Genomic DNA, 26,658 nt, shown 5'->3' on the forward strand with positions numbered 1-26,658 from the left:
GGTCACCTGTGAGGCCTGCTGGTCTCTGACGAGGACGACCCGTGCCTTGGGAGGGTCCCCATGCGTGGCCGTGGCCAGGGGTACATACTGACCGCATTCCCCTCCACCCTCCGCGATGGCCGGCGTGCACGCGAAGGTGCACGCGTCCTTCCAACGGGCGGAGCAGGGGGACGGGGGCGGCTGAGCTCAGCCCCGGCGGGAGGGCTCCCAGCCCAGCGACGAGCGGCCGTGCCCCCGGAGCGGGTGGCCAGCACCCACAGCACCCCCCAGAACCCGGCTGTCACCGTCGGCTCCCGCTCTGCACACGCGTCTGACGACCTGCCAGGCTGTCGGCGAGTGAGCTTGGGCCACAGAGCCTACTCTGAAAAGCTCTTTTGGTGACAGTTCAGTGCATACCCACATTCTTCCAGAGACTGAACAGTAACCAAGTCCTCTGAGCCTCGTGTCTGCGCGGGGCTTCGGCGCCTGTGGTGACTGGGGAGCAGAGTCCCCAGCTCTGAAGGCGATTCTCTGCTTTGTCATGGGTGCGGGTGGGTTGGCCCAGCCCCTGCGGGACACAGATGCTCTCGAAGAAAGAGCTACCAGGTTTGGTCGCTGCCAGCTGTCCCACAGGGCCCCTGGGTGACCGGGTCACTTGATTCAGATGCCTGTCTCAGAAAGGGCCACCAAATGACCCACGTGTGGGAGGCCACAGACAAGGGCGGCCTCCAGCCTGGTCTTCCCTGCCGCGTCAGACCCGGGCCTTCTCTCCTGAGATGGGGGAGTCTTTTCCCCACCCCTGCCCTTGGGAAGGGGTGCGGATATTCCCCTCCTGCCAACAAGGCACCCCAAATATGCCGTGCATGTGCCCGAGAGCCTCAGCCTCCACCTCCTGCCCTCCTGACCTTCTCAGCAGAGAGCCGGGACCCAGAGGGGCACGAATGCGGAAGGTTACGTGGAAAGCTAGAGAAGAGGTGAGGATTCCCGACTCCCAGGAAGGATGACATCCAAGCAGCCTAGAACCTCAGAACAGTAAAGGCCCTTAGAGGTGATAAAGTCATCCCAGCCCATTTGAAAGATGGGGAAACGGGGCTGGGAGAGGGCTGGACCTCCCAGGGAAGCAGTTCGGCTTGGTGATGGAGTCAGAAGCTCTGCAGGAGGACCCGGTTCCCTGTGAGACCTGGCAGAAAAGGAAAACACAGCCCTGCTGGAACAAACTGAGCCTGAAGCCCACCCAGGATCCAGAAACATCTCTAGATTTTTCAGTTATGTGAGTCAATATATTCCCCTTATTGTCTAAGCCACTTTGGATATCTGGTACCTGTACCCTAACTAATTCACAGAATTGCTATTCTAAGGCCACACAGCGCCAGAGCTCAGCATCCTTAGCCTTCTAGCTAAATGAGATGAATGTATGAAAAGCCTCACAGGCAGCATTTAACACATTCAGGCACTCCATAAAAATTAATAGTTTTGCCTTCCTTCCTTCCTTCTTTACTGTATTCAAAGCAATTTCAACTGCACCATCAGAAATTAGATTTCCAGACCGCTCACGGATAAACATAGTCATTAGTCTGGACTGTTTGGGGCTTTTTCAAGTAATTGCATGCCTTGGGAAATATTAATACAATGCCTTTATTTCTCCCTTGAGGCCGGCTACACGACACACTAACCCACTTGGAATGCGGGAAGGCTCTTGAACGCTAGCTGCAGGCTTGAGTTTAGAACTGGGAGCTGGTTATGTTCAGCTCAGATTTTAAGACTTGCTTTTCCACGTTGCACGTGCAGCTGGGGACTCGCGGAGCAAAGGCAGGGAGTCCGGCCGCTTTTCTCTTAGGTGGGCAGGCAGCTTTCCCCCTCCCCCCCGACAGGGTGCTTCAGGGAGCCAGGCGTGTCCCCCCCGCCCGCGCGGCTCTCACACGCGGCTACCCGAGCGCGCTCCCTGCGTTGCAGGGGGCCCCGTGGAGCTCAGCAAGGTCACGAACAGGATGGGAAAGACAATCGAGTTTCTAGCCCAAGTACAGGTTTGGCTTCCATCACAGACGCAGGTGACAAAGGGCAGTAGCATTAGTGGCACCCGTGGGACCTCCAGCCTGTAGAAATCAAGTATTTTCAGATCACATCCCAGGTGTTAACGGGTATCTCGCAATTCTGTAGGTGCGCACTTGAGCTTACGGTGGCTCCGGCTGGAGCCGACCGCTATTGAACGCGTGGGTAAGGAAAGGCATGCGTCACCATATCACAGATGTTTACGTGCTCTTGGCCCTAACGTGCTGGTTGCTGTTTCTATTATCGGGGCCCCAAATGTCCATTTCCCCGACGGTGTCCCCAGGTGGACTATGAACTCCTTGGTGACAAGGACCCTGTGTGCTCTATCCGTGTTTCTAGCATCACGCACAGGGTTGCGAATCCAGCGGGGAACCTACCACCCAGTGGCTCACGTGAATAAGGGTGATGTTCAGCACTTTTTCTGAAGCTCCTCTCCCCGGAAAGGCAAAGACGCAGGTCTGTCTCCCTTTCTCGAGACGCCGAGGCCTGTTCTTACACACGGACCACAGCCACACCTCCTCCCACAAGTGGGGTTTGCCTGCTCGATCGTACTTTTTGAAAATCAATCCCACGTATACACGCATGTGTGTGCACACACGCACACTCACGCACATACGTACACACACAGGCACGTGCACACAAACGTAGGCACACGCACACAGAAATCAGCCAGAAGCCGCCTCCTTCCTGCTCCAACTCCCACCTTACCTCCGAGAATATTTATGATTTTTAATTAATGGGGACCACGACTAATTAGGCTCCTCACCCACGCCCCGAGGCCCTGAGGCGCGGTGACAGTTAGCGCTTCATATCTCTGAGCAGTGAGGCCTCACATGCCACACCAATGAGCTCACGGGGGACTGGGCGCCGTCCCTGCCGCCCGGGAGAGCGCTGTCTTTCAAAGCAGATTAAAAGAAAACAAGAACGTGGCCCATCCCCAGCTTGAGAAGCATGAATTCTGCACTTCACCGAAGTAGGAATGTGGCCCATTAATTACTATTTGTCGTCAATTAATTGCTATGTGAAATACGGCCCCTGGCTGAGCACCCCCGCGTCACCCCCAGCAGCGAGAGGTGACTGTCGTGTGCTGATGAGCGGATTGCACCCTCCTGACACGAAGGGGTGCCTCAGAGCTGCCTCCGGAGAGGGGAGCAGGGGGCCCACAGACGGTTTGGGGCATTTTTCGGGAAGGGGGAGAAAAGATCCAGGAGCGCATTTCCTGAACTCAGCGAGCACAAGGTTAAGTGAGGGGCATGGTTCATCCAGGGGACCAGGCCAGTTGATTACATGCAGGTCTTGGGAGTCAGGCAGAGTTTGTTCTGGGACAGTAAGAGCCCTGACAATCTGGACACGTGGACACTAAGGGCTGGCATGATCAGGTGAGGTGACGGGACAGGAACCCTAGTCCCCGCAGTCGGTTAAAGGACAGCCACAGGCAAGATGTTTACTCACGATGTAGAGGAAGGAGCGGAGGGTGGGGGGGGGGGGCAGGAGGCCAGGATTTCATTCTTGTGGTCAGCGCCCACGGGCCCACTCACCAGCCCAGGGCCTTGGGCAGTGACTTAGCAGATCTGTGTCTCAGCTTCCTCCTCTACAGAACCCAGATGCCGATGAGAGGTGCCTGGGTCCCCGGACACGCATTCACGTGCACATCTACAACAAGCCAGGGCTCGCACAGGGAACACGAGGACGCGTTGTTTGTATCAGGGGTGTGCTTGCCTTGCGCCATAGGGGCCGAGGTGAACACTGGGGTTTAAAATCCACAGAAGCACTTAGGCCGTGCAAACTCTCTGCCAGGCCTGTGCTAAGCGGGGTATAGACATGACTGCACCTAATCCTTCCCAGATAGTGCCAGGTGTACACGTCCATTTCACAAGCAAGGCAGCTAAGGTTAGTGAGTGACAGAGCCAGAATTCGAACTCGGGGCCCGCTGGTTGCAAACCCTGACACTGGGGCTGACTGTCCAACGGTGCAGGGACCTTAACTATCAAGACAAGAGCGTCCTGGGGGAACTTTTGATGGAAAGACGACAGACAGAGGGTGAAGTGTGGAAACCAGAAGTTCTATCTGTGTTGTCATTACCCATCCCGAGCACTAGACCTTGTTCAGACCCCAGAAGCTGCCCTATGCCCCCTCCCAGCGGCTACCCCCATGGAGGAGGGAGACAGTTCTGGCCGTGGACGAGCCATCCGCACATGGCTCCGATAACACCCCCTACTCCCATCCAGCCTGCTCGATGCATTGGTCCGCAAGGCCCACCCGGCCTGAATGGCGGCTCAGACGCGGTCACACTGATCCTCAGACACCAGCATCTCAGCATCCCCACTGCCCCCCAAATTACTGAGGACTCCAAACAGCTTCGTTCACATATTTTGTTTCGTTCTATGAGTATTTACCGAAATACCAAACAAAACAGAAATCTAGAAACGCACTTGCTTGTTGGTTCACTTGGAATGATAATACAGTCACTCGTGTCACTACGACCGATATGTTTTTAATGAAAAATAACTACATGTTCCAAACGAAGGGAGTGGCTTTGTTTCGCCTTTCCACAAATCTCTTTGTGTCTCACTTAATGGAGGAGAGCTGGCGGCTCGCATCTGCTCCTTCATTCTGTCTGTGGCGGTGTCATGTCATGTAACTTCTGGAATTCTCCTCCAGAAGATCATGTGACGAGAGGAAAAGCAAATAGCATCTTGGTGACATTACAGACATTGCTTTGATCTCTCAGATCCCCTGAAAGAGGCTCGGGGACGCTGGCGGTCCCTGGACATCCCTCGGAGAGTGCCTGCTGGATACTGTTCCAGCGTGCGAGTGCATCACCCTTCCTCCAGGCTCATGTTGATGGGCCTGGGGGCTGTTCCTAGTTTTTGGCTATGATGAGTGCATTTGCTACGGACATTTTTGTATATGACTTTGGGTACACACACAAATAGACACGCATGCACACACATACACAGACATGCACACACAGGCATACATACATGCACACACGTGTGCTCACACATGTATACCCACAGGTGCTCACACACATATACACCTGCACACACATGCATGCACACACAGGAGCACACAGGCACACATGCACACACATGCATGCACACAAATACACATGTGCACACATATGCATGCACAGCACACATATATATACACATATAGGCATGCAACACACACACACATGCACACATGCCCATGCACACTTATACACAGGCATGCATACAAAAGTATACACACACACACATGCACACATATACAGATGCACACATGTGCACGCACATACATGCACACACAGCAAGCACACATATAGGCATTCAATGCACATGCACGCATGCACACATGCCCATGCACACATATACACATGCGCGCACACATGCACACACAGGAGCACACATGCACACACGTCTACACACAAATACACGTGTACACTTACGCATTCACAGCACACACACATATATACATATAGGCAAGAAATGCACACATGCCGTAGACACATATACACACTTATGTGCATGCACACCTATACACAGGCATGCACACACAGGCAGACATCATATACACGCATACACACACATACACATGCACACATGCACACACATACACACGCGCATGCACACATATACATATGCACACACAGAGAACACACAACATGCACACATACACACATGTGCACACACATACACATACACACACAGCACGCACACATATAGACACGCAATACACACACATGCATGCACACATGCCCGTGCACACTAGTACACACACATAGGTGTGTACACACACATGTACGTGCGTGCACACATGCTCATAGGCGGTTCTGTCGAGTACGTACCCGGAAGTGGAATTAGGTGCACGCACGCGCACAGACACACACACACACGCACACACACGGCAGTTTCGTCGGGTACGTACACAGAAGCGGAATTAGTGCACCACAGGGAAGCTGCGTATTTAGGTTTCATCGATCTGTTTTCCAAGATGTTTTCCAGCAGGGCTGTTCCGAGTGGCACCACCACGGCAGCAGCAGCAGCAGCGAGTGAGGGTCTGGCTCCTCTTTCTCCTCTTCCATGAAAGTGACGGACCCCATCTCGGCACAGAGAGTCACTAGGAGGGGAAGAAAATCGAGGAACCCGGAACTTTTCAAAACCTTCTACTTTGAAACGATTTTAGACTTTCAAAGAGTTGCAAGGCTAGGACACAGTTTCTGAAAAAACGCACCTCGCCCACTAGCGATGGCGCCGTCCCCGACCCGGGGACATCTGTCAGCCGTGAGAGACCACCAGAGCCACCACAGTAGTGCCCAAGAGACAGCCTGCGCTTGGATTTCCCGGTTGGGTTCCATCCTTCGGCTCTGGCCCCAGGCCCCCATCCAGGGTCCCACAGCACGTTTGGTGCCATGTCACCTTAGGCTCCCCCGTCCGTGACAGCTTCTCGGACTTTCCTTCTCAAGAGTCTGATCGGTTTGAGCCAGACCTCGAATTGGGTTTGGCTAATGTCTGCTCAAGGTCAGAGCAGTGCCGTGCCCTCGCCCCATCCTACCAGGGGGCGCACGCTGCCCACACGGCTGTCTCGGGCGATGGCAGCCCTGGTCACTTAGGCGGGTGACGGCCAGCATCCTCCGCGGGAAGGTCCCTGTTTCTCCCCTCCTGTACTCTGGTCAGAAGGGAGTCACTGCGTCCAGCCGCCTTCAGCCGTACCCCCGTGGGGGGCAATACTGGAGAGCGCGTGGGCGTAGGCCAACAGCACCCCGCACCAGGAAGTCTTTCCAGGGAGAGATTCCGAGGCGCTGCAGCCATTCCGCTCCTCCAGAGCTCCGCCCGCTAACGTCAGCCTCCAACCCTGGATCCTGCCACAGTGACTGTTACTAATGGCGACTTCTCCTCGCCCTCATTCCCTGTACATTTATTATGTGGAACTAACTCTTCCGCAAGGACGATTTATCCCTTCCCTGTGAATTTATTTCTTCAGGTACCTGTTTATATCAGGCTGGGCTCATGGATATTTATTTCATCATTTGGGTAATAGCCTAACACTCCGGTTACTTATCTTGTTGTTCAAAGTGTCCCGGGCTGGCCACTGGAAGATCTTCTCGATTAGCTCTTGTGTCCTTTTTGCATGGCCCATCCCTTTGATTTCTATTTGTTTTAATACCTTGTCGCTTCCCGGCACCACAAGACACTCAAGGCTCTTCTTGTATCTTGCCTGCCCAGCCTTCGAATCAACATCCCAAGGAGTTTGAACCGGGTTTCTTTCCAGCCTTCTTTACGCTTCCATTGATTTGGTGCAAGTGGGGAATGCTGTCTAGGATATTCTGATTTCCGAAGGGAAATGTGGAATGTTTTGTTCCACAACATGCTGAGTGTGTGTCTGATGCTGGATCTTTGCAAGAAAACCAAGCATCTGTTTTCTGGGCGACGTTCTTTCCTGATGAGGCTTATTTATAAAGTACCCACGACTGGAGATTGCTACACGGTGGACACACCCTGTGATGGGGGACCTGTAACCCTGGGGCCGGCAAGGGGGTGGCGGGGTGGGGGTGGGGGCGGTGGCTGAGTGTGCAGGCATTTCCGCCAGTGTGTGATTGATGTGTGTTGACCAGGTCACTGCCTCGGCGACAGCCACGCAATCTTGCTGTTTTCCTCATTGGGCTCTCAAATACGAGCGCCTAGGGATTCCACTCACTAAATTGTCTCTGCACCATGCTCAACGTAGTCGCCACATCGCATGGATGTTTTAATAAATAAGGGGCGCCCGGGGGGCTAGGTCAGTTGAGAGTCCAACTTCAGCTCAGGTCATGATCTCGCGGTCTGTGAGTTCGAGCCCCGCATCGGGCTCTGTGCTGATGGCTCAGAGCCTGGAGCCTGCTTTGGATTCTGTGTCTCCCTCTCTCTCTGCCCCTCCCCTGCCCATGCTCTCCCTCCCCCCCCCCCCGAAATAAATAAAAACATTTTAAAATGAAAAAAAGTCATCGATGATGATTTGGACCCATGCTGTTGCTCGAGACACGTAGAAACAATCCACAGCCGTTTTCTGCAGGGGCTGAAGGTGTCTGATTTCCTTTCTGACCAGCGGTAATTGGGCTCCTGTGGCCACCCGTTTGGTTCCCTCCAGAGCCCCACATGTCGGTGCTCTTTGACATCTTTTCCACAAAGTGAACGGTGGGACTTGGGCCTGTGGGTCACCTCTCATGTGGAGAGGAGTTAGCAATTTGCAAACACATCTGGCCTCCCTCCTGGAGAAAGGCGCTGACATCCGAGGGGCCGGACCCCAGAGGCAGAATAGCATTTCCATGTTGGTTGCTGTGGTGTTTGGGCAGGAAAGGGACTAGAAAGGGTGCCTCCCCGGGTGAGGGTATCTTCTGATACGATCGGCCCATGTGAACCTCACCTCCTGCGGTTCTCTGGCTCAGGAGCCGTGCATTTGTCAGGAGCTGTGATGGGGCCCCCCACCTTGCAGGGGCGACATATGGCTGAGGAATTCGCATCGCCGGGAGCCTGCCTTGGGAGCTCTCTGCTCCCGGATTCATTACTTAAACTGACCTCAAGGCGCCTGTGTGGGGCAACCGTATTGCACTGATGCTGAGGCCACTGGAAATAAGACTTTATGGAGACAAAGAATCAGTATCACAATTTTCTTTCTTTTAAAAGGCTGGAGCCCGGCAAAAGGCTTTTAGTTATCTGAGTGAGTCCCGCTGAAGAGTAATGTGGAGAAACCTCAGGATAGGGAACGGAGAGACACAGGATCTTTCCGGCGGGAAGGTTCTTGCAGGCTAAGCCCCTTCTCTGCCTAAAGAAGTTGGAAAGAAAATAACTATTATTTATTGAGTGCTTTCCAAGGGCTGGCATGGGCTAAGCTCTTTGTACACTTGAACCGTATGAAGCCTGCCTGTGCCGCGTGTAAAAACAGGTCAAAAGGCAGTGATCGCCTGTGGTCCAAACTAAGAAGTTCATTTCTTACAGGTCTGTGATAGTGGGAGACATACCCATTGCGCAGGTGAATACACCGATCCGCAGAGTCCGGTAACTTGGCCTCCGTGCCACTGCTGATGAGGGCAGAACTGGGACTTAAAGCTGCATCTACACAACTGCAAGGTGCACACTCGGAGATGTCGTCAGGTGGTGCTTCTAATGTTTGTGCAGTGCTTACAATGGGTCTTGACACGAGGTGGCTGCTATGAAGCCAGGTTCAGTAAGAAGAAATGATGAAAATACTTTGTACTCTTTGCACTCATGAACACACAGACACTGAATTAGACACACATCAGATCCTAGTCCATTATTTTGCATGAAATCTTCCATATTTGGCGGTTTGGGATTTGCCAAAAAGCCTCCTCGCCCCCAGTCTTGCTAGAAACCATCCCTGGGCCCCAGACAACACCGCCTCACCCGTCAGAGCACAGAGTCCCCGGGCTTCCGGTGTGCCGAGCCCGCCCACAGCCCCCAGTCGGATGATAAAGTTCCTTTGGAAAACACCACGTGGGCAGAGTTCTCTTTTGCACCACAAGATTATAAAAAACGTAGAAACGGAGGTTTCCAGGGAGAGGGTCCGGCCCAAGAGAGCATCTCCTGGGGGGCAGGAGGCAGGTCACAAAAGAGCCGGATGCCCCAAGGCAGCTGTGTGGCCGTGGGTCTCGGCGCGTTTCTCTGTGCTGTGGGCGTTGGGCCAGACCTTTAACATTCTCTTTTAGATACAGGAGCCTCTGAGATTACACAGTCTCACCATGAAACAGCACATTCCCACGGAGGCGGACCCCATTTGAGGCGCCCGCCAGCCTCTACCCAAAACGACTTGGTTTCTATTTATCTATGTTTCGAATAGGTAACACACGCACCCAGAGCAGAGCGTACAAGGCACAAAACAGCCTTCAGTGACAAACTGTCGCCCAGTCACCCAGTTTCCCTTTGAGGAGACGGATGCAGCCCCCACTTTCTGTGGCTCCTTGCAAAGTGAGCCCGCACACATAAAAGCAGCTGATAACTCTCGGGTGTACGTGCTGCGTGCGGCCCGGACGGGGCCAGAGGGTACTCCAGCCGTCTGCACTTAACCACCTTCCTGGGGATGCTCCTGCCTGTCTTAAAGAGACACCCGTGCCCGCGTCCCCCTCACACTCTGTCTGGAACCCGAGCCCCGCTCCGAGGACCGAGGCCGGTGAAGGGCTCAGACCCCACGGGACCTCCCCACGTCCCAGAGAAGGAGCTGGTAGACAGGGCCGCAGCATCTTTGATTGTGTTTGTCTAGAGCGCTTACCTGTGGCCCCGCTTGGACCTGGAAAAGGAGGAGGAAAGAACAGTGTGTCCCTCGCACTCACTGCTGGCGAGACAAACGCACCTTGCCTTTGCACTTGGAATAAATGTGACGCTTCTGCCTGCAGCCCACATGCCCTGTGGGGTCTGGTCCTGTCCACCTGCGTGGCCTGACCCTGACCTCCCACTCCTGCCCGGCCCTGGGGCCTTTTTGGTGCCCCTCCACCACCACCACCCCCCCCCCCCCAGCTCCTTTCCAGCCGCGGGTTTCCAAAAATGCTGGCCACTCACTCTTCCAGCGTGATTCACAGAAGTGGCTCACAGTTGCCATTCAGGCATCACCCCCGTGTCGCCACCTCAGGGAAGCCACCCCCGCCTGCTGGGCCCAAACGAGCTAGCGCAACTGAGGAACTGAATTTTAATTGTTTGATCTTCATCTATTTAGATGTAGGTGGCCACCATGGCTGCCAGGCTGTAGCTGTTGAGCCTCACCAGGATGATGGCATAGTTGTTCACAGCCCGGATCCTGCAGTCAGAGGCCTGGGTTCCAGTCCCATCTGTGACCGTGACCAGACTCCCTGAGGGCCTTGTACCTCAGTTTCCCCGTCTGTTGAACGGCATCTAGCATCCATCATCTCATAGATGATTTTGAGGACAGCACGGATACACAAAGCCGGAATACACAATCACTCCAGAGGGAGCCTGGCCACGGACACCGTATAAATGTCAGCCACCATCTTGGATTAGCTCGGAGGGATGGTGGCCGTGAGTCCACCGCGGGGCTATTCATTTCCGGTTGGGGGCTTCAAGACTCCAATGCCCCAAGTGAGAGTGGACTTGAGGCACGACGAAGGCTCGGTGAGAGAAGGTGTTTGGAGGTTTATCACACCTTGCTGTCAGCGAATAACCGTGGGTGCTCGCGAGGTGATGCACTCGGGTCCCAGGGCTCCCGGGTGTTGTCCGCGTCGCGTGCGTCGGGGGCCTGGTCTGTGCGTCTGTTGTGCTCACCATCTCCAGGAACATCTTCGGAGCAGTGGGCTTGGGCTGCAGGTAAGGAAGGACTCTCGGGAGGAGGGGGCTCGCCGGACCAACCTTGCGAGTTGGTCCAGGGTGTGGGTTCACATGGGACGTCGGGCCCAGAGCAGAGCGTCTTCTGTGTGAGTTCTCTCTTCTTGGGGACCCGGAGGAGCGGGCGTGTCGGCCACGGCTCTGCCCCTCTCCCACCCCCCTTCCTCCCATCTGAATCCTCCTTTGTTCCATGTGGTCCCCTTCCCCACCCCCGGACAGACATGAGGAAGCCCGGGTCTGGACGCCGCAGAAAATTCCCCGGATTGCAATGGCGTCACACTTTCCCTTCCCAAGCCAGGCTGCAGAGAAGGACACTGTGAGTCACAGCCCTGCCTGTCCCTGACCAGGCTGGCCAAGGGCCCTCCCTTGTGTGAAAAGCCAAGGAGGCAGCTTCAGACTTTCCTGCCACATCACCGGCCCCCGTGTCTGCCCCGCGTCCACAGATCGCTGGAGGCTCAGCCGGTGAGGGCTCTGCATTGCCACGTTCGTTCCTCAGGGCAGCCCCAGGAGACGCGGCCACTGTTACTGAAACTGTAAACAGATGAGATAAACAACTTGCCTAGGGTCCTCGCCTAGGGAGCCGAGGGGGCAGGACACCACCCGTGCACCCCTCCTGAACATCGCCCGGAGCCCCCCACCCCCCGTTCCGGCCAGCTCCGCTTCTGGGGGTGGCGCATGCAGCGGGGGCAGGATTTCGTGGGCCAGGAATTTAGGAAGGGCTCAGCCGGGTGGTTCTCGCTAGGGGCCCTCCTCTGGATGCCGTCAAATGTCCACAGCTGGCGGACGGGCGCCCAAGATGTCACACGCACACGGCGTCACCTGGAACCTCGGCAGGGCTGTGCTTGGGAGCCTGCACGCGGCCCGTCCGTGCGGCCGGGACCCTGTGCTGCGTGGGGGGCGTCTCCCACGGGGGAGAGTCCCCGGACACCCAGGAGGAAGCACCAGCTCCCCTGTGACCTATTCTCGTGAACCACAGGTCACTCCTGCAGCCGTCCGCTGGTCAGGCGCGGCACCCAGGCCAGCCCAGGCTCAGGAGCAGGGGGACCGGGATAGCAGGCGCCGCTCTGTGGGAGGAGCGTGCGGGAAGGAGGCACGCCATGGCCAAGTCTGTCTGAAAAGGAAGACGACGGGGCACCTCGGGGGTAGTCGATCAGGCGTCCGACTCTTGGTGTTGGCTCAGGTCATTTTGTCACGGTGGTGAGATCGACTCCCGCGTCGAGCTCTGTGCTGACAGCATGGAGCCTGCTTGGGATTCTCTCTCTCTCTCTCTCTCTCTCTCTCTCTGCCCACTCCCCACTCATGTGCTCTCTCTCAAAATAAATTAACAAACTTAAAAAAAAAAAAGGAAGATGGAATGTCCCCCTCCTCAGGACACTTTGCATTTTCAGCGTGATCTGTCGTCGTCAGGTGAAAACTAATTCCTTTGGAAATACCGCCTGGCCCCCACTGCCCTGCCCCCGGCTGCGGTTGCCCCTGGCCCTCTCGCCCTTTCCCGGGGTGTGTGGGAGGGCACAGCCCTCTGCCCGGAGCTCTGCCACACCCTCCCACAGGATCAGAGCGTTCTGCAGAATTCCTGTGATGAGCAAGGGTAATGAAGAGAATACCTAACATTTCTGGGAGATTTTTTAATGGAAACAGCCAAGGGCCGAGAACTTTATACTATATCCTCTCATTTAATTCTCCGTGAAGCGGTATTTCCAGTCTGGGAGGCTGAATGATGGGCCCGAGATGATCTAATTGATAAGCGGGGGGTAAGTATGGCTTTGTAAGGGGATTTATTGCAAGGACTTGGGAACTGGCTCCCGTAACTGTGAGGACTGGCTAAGCTAGTCTGGGGTTCACCGGACGGGTGGACAGGAAGTGGCCTCTGAGAGCCGTAGGTCCACGGGCCAGAGCGGCGTCATCCATGCGCGGCGGGACCCCCTCTCCCTCTCTCCACCTGTCTGTCTCTGTCTCTGTGCGTCTGCCTCAGCCTAAGTCCTTCTTTGAAGGCATCTGACGCCTGCCACACGGCTGGGAGTCAGTGCAGGTTTAAGAGCACGCCTGTGTCACCCGAAGTGCTGTTGCAGTGCCCGGGAGCACCCCCCGGACGCCCACCTGTGCCCGGGTCACACCAGCAGGCTGCGCGTGGGCTTTTCTACACCCTTGTCCGGTGGGTCTGTTATTCCCCTTTACAGAAGACGGGCCAGACTCGAGAAAGCCAAGAGGCACCTGACTTCACAGACACTTCCCTCAGGAGGCAAAGGTGCAGGTGGTCTCAGGGCGGGTCCGGGCTGCTCCCGGAGGCGAGCGCCGGGGTCATCAACACGGTGGCGCCCCAAGCCCCCAGCCCTAGCTCCCCCCACGCAGCGTCCTCTCAGTGTGGGAGCTGACCGTGGCCGGCTCCTCTCTGCACCTGGCACGGGTTGGCACGGCCACGAGTGAGGAGGTCCTGCCGGCTTTTGAACTCCACCAAAGCACGGTGTTGGCGCCTCTGTGTTGTGACTGGCTCCTTTCGCTCAGCGCTAGCTTCTGTGTTCACCAGCTTCACTCTCATAAGACGGTGCCACTGCCATCGCCTCGTGTTACTGTTCCAGCTCGGGGCACTTAGACACAATGCTGCTGGGACGCACCTAGGAACCGAGGGACCCAGTCACAGGATGAGCCCAGCTTCCACATCTGGACAGTTCCAAACCGCTTCTCCAAGAGCCACCCTGGTCAGCGTATCTCCATCTCTGTGCTGCAATCAGCCTCCGTGTGACGTCTACCCGTCGGTCCAATTTGTGTCCTCAGACCCAGAGACGCTTCCGTCCCCACCCTCCTCCCCCACAGATGGCAGAGCGTCCGGAGCGTAACAGGTGCGCGACAAGACATCTGCCGCATGCACTGACGGAGGGCTTCAGTTGGAAAGGAGTGTGTCCTTTCTCCTCTTGAAATGGATGCTCAAATTCTTTCAACCAGAGCCCCGCTACCTAGTGAGGTGTCTTCATGTAAATTCGGTAAGACAACACCTCCTCTGGGTGGGCAAGTTGTAGAAAGTCACCCCATTCCAGAAGCAGCGGTCCCGGGCTGGCGTCGGCCCCCCTGGCCCGGCACCCTGGTCAAGTACCCACCTGGGTACAGCCCTGAGCAGAGGCCCCACAGTCACCTGCTCCCTGTGATCTCCGGGCTCATTCCGTTCATCAACGTTCCTCATTCAAATAGCAATGCCTAGAAGTACCGTAATGCTCAAAATCTTCCCAGTTCCCAAGAAAGCAAGTTTTCTAAACCACGGGTACAGGGACACGGAGTTTAAAAATCACACGAGACTTACGTTCATCTGTGTGCTTTAAGGAAATGACAGCCGTGGACAAGTCCAGCCAAGGACGTCCCTGACCCTGCACTTAAGGCTGAGCTTAATTCTAAACCCCGGTACCCCCTTCTGGCTTCTGTTCTGGAGGCTCCGGCCAGCTTCCCAGGCTGGCCGCACAGCGACACACAGCTCCACGAAGACCCAGTCCCCCCAGAGCCCCCCGCTGCAGGAACACCGCAACCCTGGCACGCCATTTCCAGAAGACAGGATTTGACCCAGCAGCTGGCAGTTAACCGGCTCGGTTCACCCAGCTCGCAGCATAGCGCAGTCGACACCCGTAGGCAGCCCTCAGGCTGGCGGGGCCACGCAGAGTCGATGGGCATGAGTGGAACTGCTTAACGGACAAGGGTCGCCCTGGGCAGCCTGAGGCGTGCCAGCGTGGGGATGGCCTTTCACTGCTGCAGGGTGCAGGCTCGTGACGAGGTCTGGGCTGCCCTCCCATGCCTCCTACCAAATTATTTCTTTTATTATGCTCATTTTATTGATGATGTCATGACATGGCCCATCAACCCTTAATTAAAACCATGGCTGCAACGTTCGCTCCCTTTAAACCGTGACAGCCAGGGCTTTGGAGCGGCCCCTTCCGAGTCACAGATGCTCGGGAGAAACAGTCGTGGGTTTCCAGAAGGAATCGAGAGGTTCTCAGAGGTGCTGGGGCAGGAGGGACTCGGGGCATTAGGTGCTGGATGGGTCCCTCAGAACGCACACGTTCTTGGAAACAGAGTCATTGCAGATGTTATTAGTTAGGATGAGGTCACACGGGGGCAGGGCGGACCCTAATCGAATATGACTGGGGTCCATATGGGGGGGGGCTGCTGGGGAGGACAGAGACACAGAGACGGGGATGGACGGCCCTGCCGACACCTCCATTCCCGGCTTCCGGAACGTGAGACTGCGAGCGTGTGTTGTCTCAGACGGCGGGTTTGTGCTGCTCGCAAACTAACACATCGGCTCAGGGCTCCCCGAAGCCGTGGGGGGTCCGGGTCTCACCAGGATGTCCGTGGCTTGGTGACAAGCTGGCGGCGATGGTTACGACACGTGGGCTCAAAGGGTTCCAGGGTGTGTGCAGGTGTGAGCACGCCTGCACGTGTGAGAGACGAGCACACGTGTGCACGAGTGTGCACACCTGTGTGTGACAGTGTGCAGGTGAGCGTGTACGAGTGGGTGTGTGTAAGACAGATGAGTGTGTCTGTGAGTGTGTAGGCATGTGAATGTGTGAGTGTGAGTGTGAGACAGACGTGTGTGATTGCTGTGCATGTATGTGTGTGTGCACGTCTGTGTGTATGTGTGCAACAGTATATAGGTGTGTGTGTGTGAGACAGATGTGTGAGTGTGTACGAATGAGTGTATGTCTGTGTGAGATAGACAAGTGTGTGTGTCAGTGTGTGTATGTGAGAGACAGATACGTGTGTGAGTGTGTGTGTGTGTGTGTGTGAGATGGGCAATGTGTGCGAGTGTATGCAGGAGTGTGTGTGAGACCGGCACATGTGTGTGACAGATACGTGTGTGTACGTGTGTGTAGGTGAGTGTGTGTGCATGTCTGTGTGTATGTGTGTGAGACGTGTGTACAAGAGTGTATGAGTGTGCATGTGTCTCAGACACACTCGTGTGTAAGAGTGTGTGTGAGAACGCACACAGTTGTCCCCCACGAGGAAAGTGACACGGGCCACGACCTTGCTTCACAAACACGAGGTTTTCCCTCGTCTTTCTGGGCCCCTCATGGTTGTTTTTCATTTTAAAGGTTTCTCATCGAAGAGTCTTTTTTTCCTTCCCATTGCCTTTTTTGTCACTGTGGTAAAATATCCACGCCATAAAATTTGCCTTTTTGACCATAAGGGTGTGCGATCCAGGGGCATCACGCACGTTCACCGCTGGCGCTCCCCCCTGCAGCCCCCCACACCCGCCACCCGCTCCCCCTGGGCCCGCGGGCCAAGAGGCACCAGGGAGGAGTGCTCCGACCCGCTCCGACCCGGGGCCACATCTCCGTCTGGGAGCGGTCGCGCCTCAGACCCTCGCTCCAGCCCAGACTTCAGGACAGTCCCGGGCGGCGAACTCAGCCTCACCCACGACGTGTTCACCGCATCCGAGGTCGGAGGGCACGGCACGGGACTTAGAGCAACCCCGGCTCACAATTCCACAGACAACTGCGCACCTGGCTGAAAGGCCAGCCAGGACAGAAGCCAGCCTCCACGCACGTCTGCTAAAGTGTCGTTCTGTTCTGTTTTGTTTTTTAAGAAAAGCATAAACAATGTAAGAAGCGTGTCTCACGCCTGGTAAAATTCTTGTCACTTTGCTTAGTGATATGAATCCAGTGAGAGCAGCTTTCAAGGACGCCAGTGCGCTTAATGATTTAAGATAAATGGAGCCAGTTTAGGGAAGAAAGAAAATTGGATGTTTTAAACACCAAAACCCCCCAAATTCTTGTCCCAGGAAATCAGTGACCCCTGTGGACGGGCAGCTGGAAAACAGGGTCACTCTCAGCGGGGGAATGAGAACAAGGTCTCTATTACAAAGAAAGCATGGGCGTAAGGGAATACCAATTGGTAACAATTAGAGACGGATCAGATAGGTGGGGGAAAGTTCAGATCCCCTCTGGGGTATATTTATATATCCTCCCCAGAGCAGAAGGCTCGTTAACCTGTGACTGGCTATCGGCTTCCCCCATCAGTGACCTGCTCCAGTCTCTCTGCAAGGAATTTCAACTGTGCATGACTTTACTCAACATCATTTGTGACTCTGTCACAGGGGACGCATTTTCCCCAACCCTCCGAAGCATTGCAAACGCGTGGCCCCCAGCACCCAGGCGAACGCTATGCACTCGTGAAGCGGCTAAGGAGCAGGCAATAGGGGGTGGTAGGGTCTGCGGCAAACTGAGAGCCCAGACCTTGCCCGAAGCGACAGTCGTGGCTGAGCTCCAGACCCTCATTTCTAGACAGGAACACGGGCCCAGGGTGGCCAGATCTGCTAAGTTTATCAAAAGCCACAGGATACCAGCATTTATACATGAAATGTCCCGTTTTCAAAGCATCACAGGCCAAAAAAAGAAAAAAAAAAAAAAAAAGGAGAAGCATCCTGCTGCTGTTGAAGGTCCTGTTCTAAAGTCATAGGAAATGAAGTGATTTCTCTCTATGCATGGACCACGGCCCCTCTTCCCCCATGAAGGGTGGCCTTCGGTGCTGGGCAAAATACAGACATGTGGCCTGCCGAGTGGTGCCTTCTAGCTGGGCCCAAGAGCGTCCAACCGGTACACCTTTGCCTGGTCTGTGCCTCATTCCAGGAGGCCGTCCCTGACCCTCGCCAAATGCAAGTGGAGTTCAAGGTCACCAGGGAGGTGGTCTTCCTGATTTGTGAGGAGCGTGTCCCTGGCTGTGCGAGTAGGGTTCGGGCCTGGCTGCCAGCCGGCCCACCCGCCAAAGAGCTCAGCATTCCCGCATCTGGCCCTTCCCCGTGGTGGCTTCCCTCATTCACAAAAGAGGAGGTGTCCCCTGCCCTTTGTGTGCCAGACGATACGGTCGTTAACTTTCCAAGGTTGACGCCTTCGACCTAAAGCACCGTTCTCGACACAGACTCACCTGGCGAAGCTGATACAGGGGTGATGCTCCGACCGTGGGAGCATTTATGAAGCTCCTGCTGAGATCACTGGCCCTCAAACTCGGGCACCTCCGTGAAATCCCCTTAGCCGACCAGCACACCCCCCTCAAAATGTCTCTTTGTTTCTGCTCATTTGATACTCAGGACCAAAACAAAGTCAATTAGAGATGACCCCTTGAGGTCAGGGACCACATTTCAGCACCTCCAACAGCATATGGTTCAGGGAACGTTGGTGACGGGGCCTCCACTCTCAGAGTGACCAGGGTCACCAGCCTGGAGCTCTCGTGAGGTGGGAACCGTCAGTCGGCTGCCTGGTTAATGAGCTAACGGGCTCTCCCTCCAGAGAGGCCCGAACCCGGAACCCACACGGGTGCAGAAGGGGCAGGACTAGGGCGGGGTCCCCTCGCCATAGAAAAAGACTGCACTCACCAGAGTTGTCCCCTCAGCTCCGGGATGGAAACATCTGCCACTGGGTACGGGCTCCAGCCACTTCCTGATGCATCAGCGCGTGTGACGTGATTCGCGTGAGCAAACAGCGCGAACCCAAGTAACGGGACCGGCCTCGGCGCTCAGAAGTTAATCCGCGTAAGCCGCAGCGGTTGGTAACCATGACGTTCTGGAAACCAGACACCGTAGATCATCACACGGCGATGTCAAGCGGCAGGTTGTGGCCTGACCTCTCCCCAGTCCCTGGGTTCAAATCCCACAGGCTGACTCTTGTTCTAGATTTTTTTTTTTTTCACTTTGTGGTGGCACACAGTCTAACCTCCACTTTGCCTCGTCCCCTTAAGGCCAGGGTCACCTTTCAGCAAGACTGAGGACACACTGAGAGTGGCTGGTATTTATTTTTCTGTTGTCGTTTCCAGTTTACTTCGCAAAACTTGATCTTAAAGGAAGGAACGAACAGTACTTAACTCTTTCCAGGTTTTTTTTCCCCCCCAGAGAAAACACCAGTCAGGGTAAGAGAGTCAGGGGTGTGAAGTGCAGAGTAACATGCTTTTTTAACGTTTATTTACTTTTGGGACAGAGAGAGACAGAGCATGAACGGGGGAGGGGCAGAGAGAGAGGGAGACACAGAATCGGAAACAGGCTCCAGGCTCCGAGCCATCAGCCCTGAGCCCGACGCGGGGCTCGAACTCACGGACCGCGAGATCGTGACCTGAGCTGAAGTCGGCCGCTTAACCGACTGAGCCACCCAGGCGCCCCTGTAACATGCTTTTTTAAAAGACAGATTACACCCATCCTCGGGCACGTGACACGAAAACTGTGCAGCTAAGCAAACAAAATAGGACAACAATATCCCATCTCTTTGGCTGTGGGGATAACGGATCTAGGTCAGCCGGCTCTGCAGGTGTGCCTCGTGGCCACTTTGCATAAAGCAAATCTCGCCTGCCTCCTTTGCCTTCTCTTTCCCCCCGCCAACTTCAAAAGCTCGAGCGAATCCTCTCCCAGAAGGGGTAAAATTCCCAGAGTGACAGATCCAAAGGACAAAAGCTGCTTGAGGTCGAAGGCAAAAAGAAAACAGTCTCTCATCTGATTAATGGTTTGAATTTAATTAGTGGGAAAAAGCTCAAATCAGACAGTTTGTGACTTGGTCAGGCCCCAGGTCCCTTCTTGCAAAATTGCAAAACAGCGGAAGGGTCGCCGGTCTGGGAAGGCCGACCTTTTGGAGATGCCCACTGTTTGTGTGCTGGTCTAACCGGTGGGTTAAATAGGGGTTGACACAGACGGGTTGGTGACGTTCCAAGCCAGTGGTGAAAAGGGTGGTTTTAGGGTTGTAAATTCTGAGGTTTTTGCAAATGAAATAGAGTTTTGGAAATATGGCAGCAGCACATTCTGACCCTCTAACCCTATCGCCGCCCTAGGAAATGGGAAGGGTAGAGGTATAGACCTTCTAGGGAGTCTGGGTTCAAATACTTAGAGCTGTAAAGGGTGAGAGCGGGCAGGGATATTGCCTTTCCAGGATTAAGTTAGGTTATTTGAAATAGCCCTCACATCGTTCGTTCGTTCGTTCGTTCCTTCATTCGTTCCACAAGCACTCAATGCTATTGGTGAGGTCACTGGGTGCGATATCAGGGGCGAGCAATTCAAAGTCGTCCCGGGACAGCATGCGGGTCCGGGGAGGACAGTGACTCAGCCGAGATCACACCCAAGTGTGCAGCTGTGTCTGGATGAGCATCTTGTTTCCTGAAGCCCAGAGACCACCCCCATCATACAGGGTTTCCCCAACGGCACCCCACCTGAGAAATGGGCACCCCCACGACTGCAAGATGGGTGAACGGGTAGTTGTATTTAAAAGGGTTGTATTTTAGACTCGTTTCTCCTCCTGCTTGCACCTTGGAATTACCTGGAGGGCTTTAAAGAAAAAGTAAGGAAATAAAACAAAGGAGGTGCCTGCCCTCTTTCCAGACGGATCGAGGCAGAACCACTTGGAGCTGGCGTTTACACTCTGGTCCTTCTCAAGAGCTCCCCACGAGCCTGGTGGCCACGATGGGGTGCAGGCTGACCAGTGACCCAGCGAGCTCCAACAAGGGTTTTCTCTGGGCCGAAGACAAGTCCCAGGCCCTCTGGTCACCTGGCCTCTGAGCAGCGCCCCAGTGGGGAGCACAGCTCTCTGTTCTCTGGGTCTACAAGTAAAGCCCTGGGCCCCCGACACCCCCTCCCCCTGCCCCGCTCCCAGACCGGTCCCTTCCCCACCCCTTGAATCGGTCCCCTGTCCCCACCCAAAGGCCCCTGGCACCCCCCTGGCTCCCCTAGCTTCTTTCAGACCTTCGTGCTGACCTTCCTCCATGCCATCTAGGCTTCTCAGTGATGGCAAAGCCCTCTGAGCCCCTCCCCACCCCCAGTTTGGATTTCCATTTCCTGATTGTTTTCAATCCTAGGACTTTCCCTACATTATGAAACAGATGTCAGAAAGCCACAACAGTTCCATGTCTACGGTTTGGAAAATAGAGTTTTCGTCGTTTATCCCCGTGAATATTCAAATAGGAACTGGTTCCTGTGCATTCTACGTGTGCTCCCCATACAAATTCTCTACCCTTAGTCACGGCTTCAAACAAAAGCGTGTAGCATACTGTGGCCCAAAAAAGACCCTCAGTAAATACTGGCTGGCCGGATGGCTGGATGGACAGACAGATGGGTAAATTCCTGAGAGCCTACATTCCGAGGGCATGTGGATCTGGATTTGAATCCTGATTGAGCCACTTACTTTACTAACTGGTGATAGATTCCACAATGATCTGAGCCTTGGGTGAGGAGGCTCAACTTTAGAGGATGTTGGTGAAGATTTAATTAGATCATCTTCGTAAGAGTCCAGCAGAGTGCCTGACCCAAAGGAAATGACCAGTTTTCCAAGCTGAAAGACCCACGAATAGCTTCAGAGTTCGGTATAAATATGGTTTAAATAGTAATGATAATTTTTTATACCAAAAGGATCATATTTCGTATACAGTTCTACAGCTTTCTTTGTTCCTTAATGGTATATTTCACCCACACTATCTTATTCACAATCTATCGTCCTCATCATTTCATAAGCATATGTCATTTGTAGATGTTTTCTTAATATTTCACCACATGAATGTTCCACAAGATCAGTGGACTTCAGGCTGTTTCTAATGTCTTGTAATTCTAGATTCAATGACGATCCCTGAACATATCTCTTCAGATTCATTTTGGTGGGGGGGGGTGCAATTGCTGGGAGTGGAATTTCTAGGTAAAACTGATAAATGGATAAGATGACAATTTGATAAAAACTGCCAGATTGGCTCTTCAAAACGCATACCAATCTACGTCCCAACACCCCAACTAACTTGGAATATCTTCTAAATCTGGGACAGTCTGGCAGACAAAAATCAAGTCTCCTTTTTCAACTGCGCGCCTGTGTTTGATTACTAATGACGGTCGGCACATTTTGCACGTAGGTTGGCCATGTGTACAGTGTTTATGTGAAATGCTCATGTCCTGTCCCATGCTCATTTTTTTAAGTTGTTTATACTTTCATACTGATACTGAGACATAATTTTGTAATGTGGCTCTTACTCATACATCCTCCGCCATATGCATTGCAAATTCCCAGGTATGGAGCTACCTCTCAATCTCCTATTACACATCTCCATAAAACATGGTGTAGATTACTCTGTCTTCTTTAACAGAGGCCATCGAACACAATTTAACTTCTTATCGATGACCCACAGCCTGGCCCTTCTTTGTGTGCTCCCAAAGTTTGTCCAAATGTTTGCCTTCTCATTAAATGGCCTCACTTTGCCAGACTTCTGATTCCTTTTCTCTTGGTATTAAAAATTATGTTCTTCCCAGTTTCCTAAATGTACTTCTCTCTACCGGCTACTGCTGAGGAATCCACCGAGTCTGTTAGAGTCGTGTCTAAAGTAGGAGTCACCGGGTCACAAATGAGACCCTGTGCGCCCTCTTACTTAGAAACCATGCAAACGCTGCAGCAACAGGTCCCCAATCCTCATTTGGTATTTCCTTGCTGATCCTGGTTGCTTTTCAGCTAGCTAAGAGTCCTATATGAAACCCCAGTTAAGTGAGGGATTCCTATATACCAGAGACCCCTAAATAGAAGCTGGTGAGTATGTCCTCTTTCTCGCGGATTGATTGGCTGTCAGACCTTAGACTTCATTTAGCCCACACCCGCCCTTTCCAGCCTTTGAAACCCTTTAACAATGTTTCCAGCCAAGTGGTCATCTAAGCCTCAGAACAATTCCCGTGGGGACAGACCTTTCTTTAACCAGGGTATTCCATTTTGGATGGCTGTCATCATTCAAACAATACATGGGAGGTGACTCCCCAGAATATCCACCCCTCGGACCTGGGTCTGCTTCTAGCTGGCCTGCATCTGCCTTCTCCATGATCAGACCAACGACTGCTGTGTTGTCTGCATCGATCTCCCTTGGTGGGCCTGCACGGTCCCCCCGCCAAAAGCACCCCCTTCCGCCCTAGGGATAAACACAGGGCTTTCCAAATCCCACCGGGAACGTGGGGCCAGCCTGGGAGTTCCACAAACTGAGCTTCTCTGAGCTCAAAAAGGCACCAGACCCGAGGGGCGCCGAGCTCTGGGTGAGGTCATCACTGTTCCAGTCCCATTTAGCCTTCCCCAAACACTGCGAGAAACCTGCCCACCAGGCAAGTCGATATTAAATGTCAGCCTAAAAGGGTTCTAAATCAAGGCAGGTTAGGTATTTAAGCTTCCTAAATCTTGGCTGCTGCTTTCAATGCTGGCAACTGGCTACCCTTTCCTTCAGAGAGCTTCTGATTGTTTTGGCAACGTCTTTGACTGTGGCTCCAACGTCAACTCTTCTTGAACCCCCCAAAAGGAAAGAAATATGCACAAAGCAGGTATTTGTTTTTGTTCAACAATCTGGTCACTCAGAAAGGAGAATTCAGGCCTGTGCGCCCAGATGTTTCCCTTGAGGAGGGCCTGACTCCACCAGCCACCCAGCACCAGTGGCCGCCATGGGGGTCCTGAGGCCAAAGGCCTGGCCCACGTAACGTTCTGGCAGAGGACAGGCTTCGCTCAGCATGAGGCAGGCATACTGAGTCCCAACCCCATGCAGGGCAGAGCAGGGCAGAGGAGGATGAAGAACACATCACTGGGGAACTCGTTTGATTGGCCAAACCCAAGGACCACCCTAGGTTAAAAAAAAATTACTGAATACCTACAGTCTTGGGCAAGAACACGAGTGCCTGGAGCACCCCTTCTTGGGCCTTGTAGAATTTTCTCATCTGTAGGTGAGTAGCCTGGCCCAGAAAATCTCAAAAGTCCCCATCAAACCCAATATTTTTAGAGTCAAGTGGGTTATTGGGGGTGGGGGGATGGGCACCAGCCCGTGTCTGCTGCCTTCACTCTCCTGGACAGTGTGTGGACCCAGTGTGCAGGGGAGATGGAACTGCTCAGGCAGGGATGCCTGCAGGCCCTCGGGAGGCTGTCTCAGTTGTTGCCAGCAGCTCCAGCCCCGTCATCACCTAGCACTTGGGGACATTTAGATGTGGCTAACGTTCAGGATGGTTCATGGTCCCTTTCGAGGGGACACACCATCTCTCACTCGGTGAACATAAAGATTGTGTTCAATGGTGACTATTTGGGTTTTCATCTTGACAACCCCCCTTTGCATCAAACTCCCCATCCCTTCTCCATTAGCACACGGGTACACGCAGACTACGAGCAGCGTGGGAGATGGTGATGGAACGAGGCGTCTCTTCCGTCATTTAGACTCTGTAAACAAGACGCAACATGTAAGTAATAAAATTCAGTCGGGGAAGAGACAAGTAGACGCCCTGTTTTGGCCACATCCTGTTGTCTGTTGGTGCTGTGTCCCCATTTGCTGAAATGAGGTGCTAAGTATCCAGTGAGTTTCCAGCACAATAGCAGGCAAGCGGAGAAAGTTCAAGATCTCCCTCTTTTCTAAGTCACATGACTAATTTGGACAGAATTATATGCATCATGTTTTATTAAAATCTCTCTTCCGCTGCTTGCTCATCTATACAAGGACATTTCAGACCGTCATGTAGAATAAGAAAAGGAAGGGGGAAGAAATTTCACGACATATACGTATATCAAAAGATCAAGTTATATGCTATAAATATCTATACTTTCTACATGTTAGTGATATCTCAACAAAGCTGCTGAGAGAGAGAGAGAGGGAAAGAACAAATTTCAGCGTATCAGGTTTTCCCTTCCTTCACTGAAATACACAAGGAAAGCATTTTGAAAGAGCACTAAAAATATGTCCCCAGGGTCATGGAGCAGAATTAAAGTCTTGATCCCTGTCTGCATTAGAGGCCCCCAAAGTCTCAGGGTGACCATATAATTGAGCATCCAAACTGGAGCCCATTTGAGAGGGAGTGGAAACATTAAAACCAATTAGTAAACGTTAATTAATTAGCAATCGCCTCGACCTAACTGTCCCAGCCCAAAGGGACTTACTGTCACCTTACAAACACCAGGCCTCGGGCTCGGTGGATCTGCAACCAATTTTCACCAAAGGATGAATGAGACAAATAAGGGCGATGTGAGTATGTACAAATTTGCTCGTGGTCGTCTACCGCCCTTCCTTGAGAAGGTCTATGTTGCATCTGTGATGACATTCTTCCCACTTTTTGTGTGTGTTAAGATGTTCTTTTCAAAATACGTTAATTGGTTTTGGAGGTAGATCGTAGGGATTTTTGCTGCTTCTGTCAACCTCTTTGTTCCCTTGTTTTGTAAGTACTTAACAGACACAATCAAAGTCGGTGAGCCTATGTCAATACACCTGATTCAAAACAAAGTATGCCCTGGTCTCCGGAATCACCAAATCTGGACCCACTTCTCTGGACCTCTCAGGCGGAGCAGGGAGAGGACACCCCGGGGTGTTGCCTGTTGGCCCCTCGACGCCCACACCATTCTCAGAACCCACTTCTCCAACCACGCTGCATCATTTCCGCCCTATTGTCTGTCACCAGTGTTTAACTTGGATCCCCGCCCCACACACCACTAACGAGGGTCACTCCCTGAGTCCCACAAGAGCAGCGCACCCCACCCCCACGAGCCCACCCCAAGGAGTGGCAGCTCGTCCATCATCACAGATACTGGAATTTGTCTCAGAACCATCTGGCATGCATCACTATGCAAACGATGTCCCCACTGAGGGAGCCCATGGCCAGATTGCTATCTCAAGACCCCATGTGGGGTTGTTGTTATTTTTACAGACAGCTCATTCGGCCACTGCAGGGAACTAATTTCTTTTCAACAAGGCCTGAAGCCCTGCCTCTGCAGCACCCACCCTCAAGTTAGGGAAGCCAGACAGAAATGGAGGAGGTGGGGGTGGGGGACTATGATTAGCACAATTTCTAGGATCAAAGTCCTTTACGACCTGAAAGATCTCAGGCTGTTAGATTATAAATGGGGGGTTAATTAGACCCTTGTCAATCAACTTTTATCCCTGCCTTGGTTTGGGCAAATGGTTCTGACTTGGTCAACTCATTAATTAAGTCTTTTGGAGAACACAAGCTCAGGTTTTTATGTCACGCAGAGAAGCAGATGTGGGTGGTTGTCCACTCCTAGAGAACGCGTTTTCCTCCTTTTGGAGAGCGGAGATGCATTTCATTTGCTTTAGAAAAAATAACCAGAGATGTAGGGATTTAAAAGTCTTAAAGGATCTATGTGCCATTAATTCGCAGGCAAAGATTAAGGTACAGCTTGTTCTAGAGGTTAAAGAACCTGAGGTTGTGGTAACTACCTGATGCTGAATTCTAATTCTATACCGACGCGCTTGGGCAAGCTACGTAGCTGCAGTGAGCTTGACTCCCCTCACTTCTGTGGTGACAGTGTGACAGCATCAGCTCACAGAGTTGTCCTTAATGTCCTTTCATTCAACTACAATTTACTGGTCGCCTATCACGTCA

General features: G+C 53.4%; 1 long non-coding RNA gene across 1 annotated transcript in view; it reads right to left on the reverse strand.

Annotated features, from left to right (window-relative positions):
* The window catches only part of LOC123577739, a 126,530-nt gene extending 107,660 nt beyond the window's left edge, over positions 1 to 18,870 (reverse strand). Inside the window, exon 1 of the long non-coding RNA XR_006702055.1 lies at positions 18,688 to 18,870. This is a non-coding gene — a long non-coding RNA (uncharacterized LOC123577739). The remainder of the gene's footprint in view (positions 1 to 18,687) is intronic.
* Between the last annotated feature and the right edge of the window lie 7,788 nt (positions 18,871 to 26,658).

This window comes from Leopardus geoffroyi, chromosome E2, assembly GCF_018350155.1.
Source record: "Leopardus geoffroyi isolate Oge1 chromosome E2, O.geoffroyi_Oge1_pat1.0, whole genome shotgun sequence".
Classification (NCBI taxonomy): Eukaryota; Metazoa; Chordata; class Mammalia; order Carnivora; family Felidae; genus Leopardus; species Leopardus geoffroyi.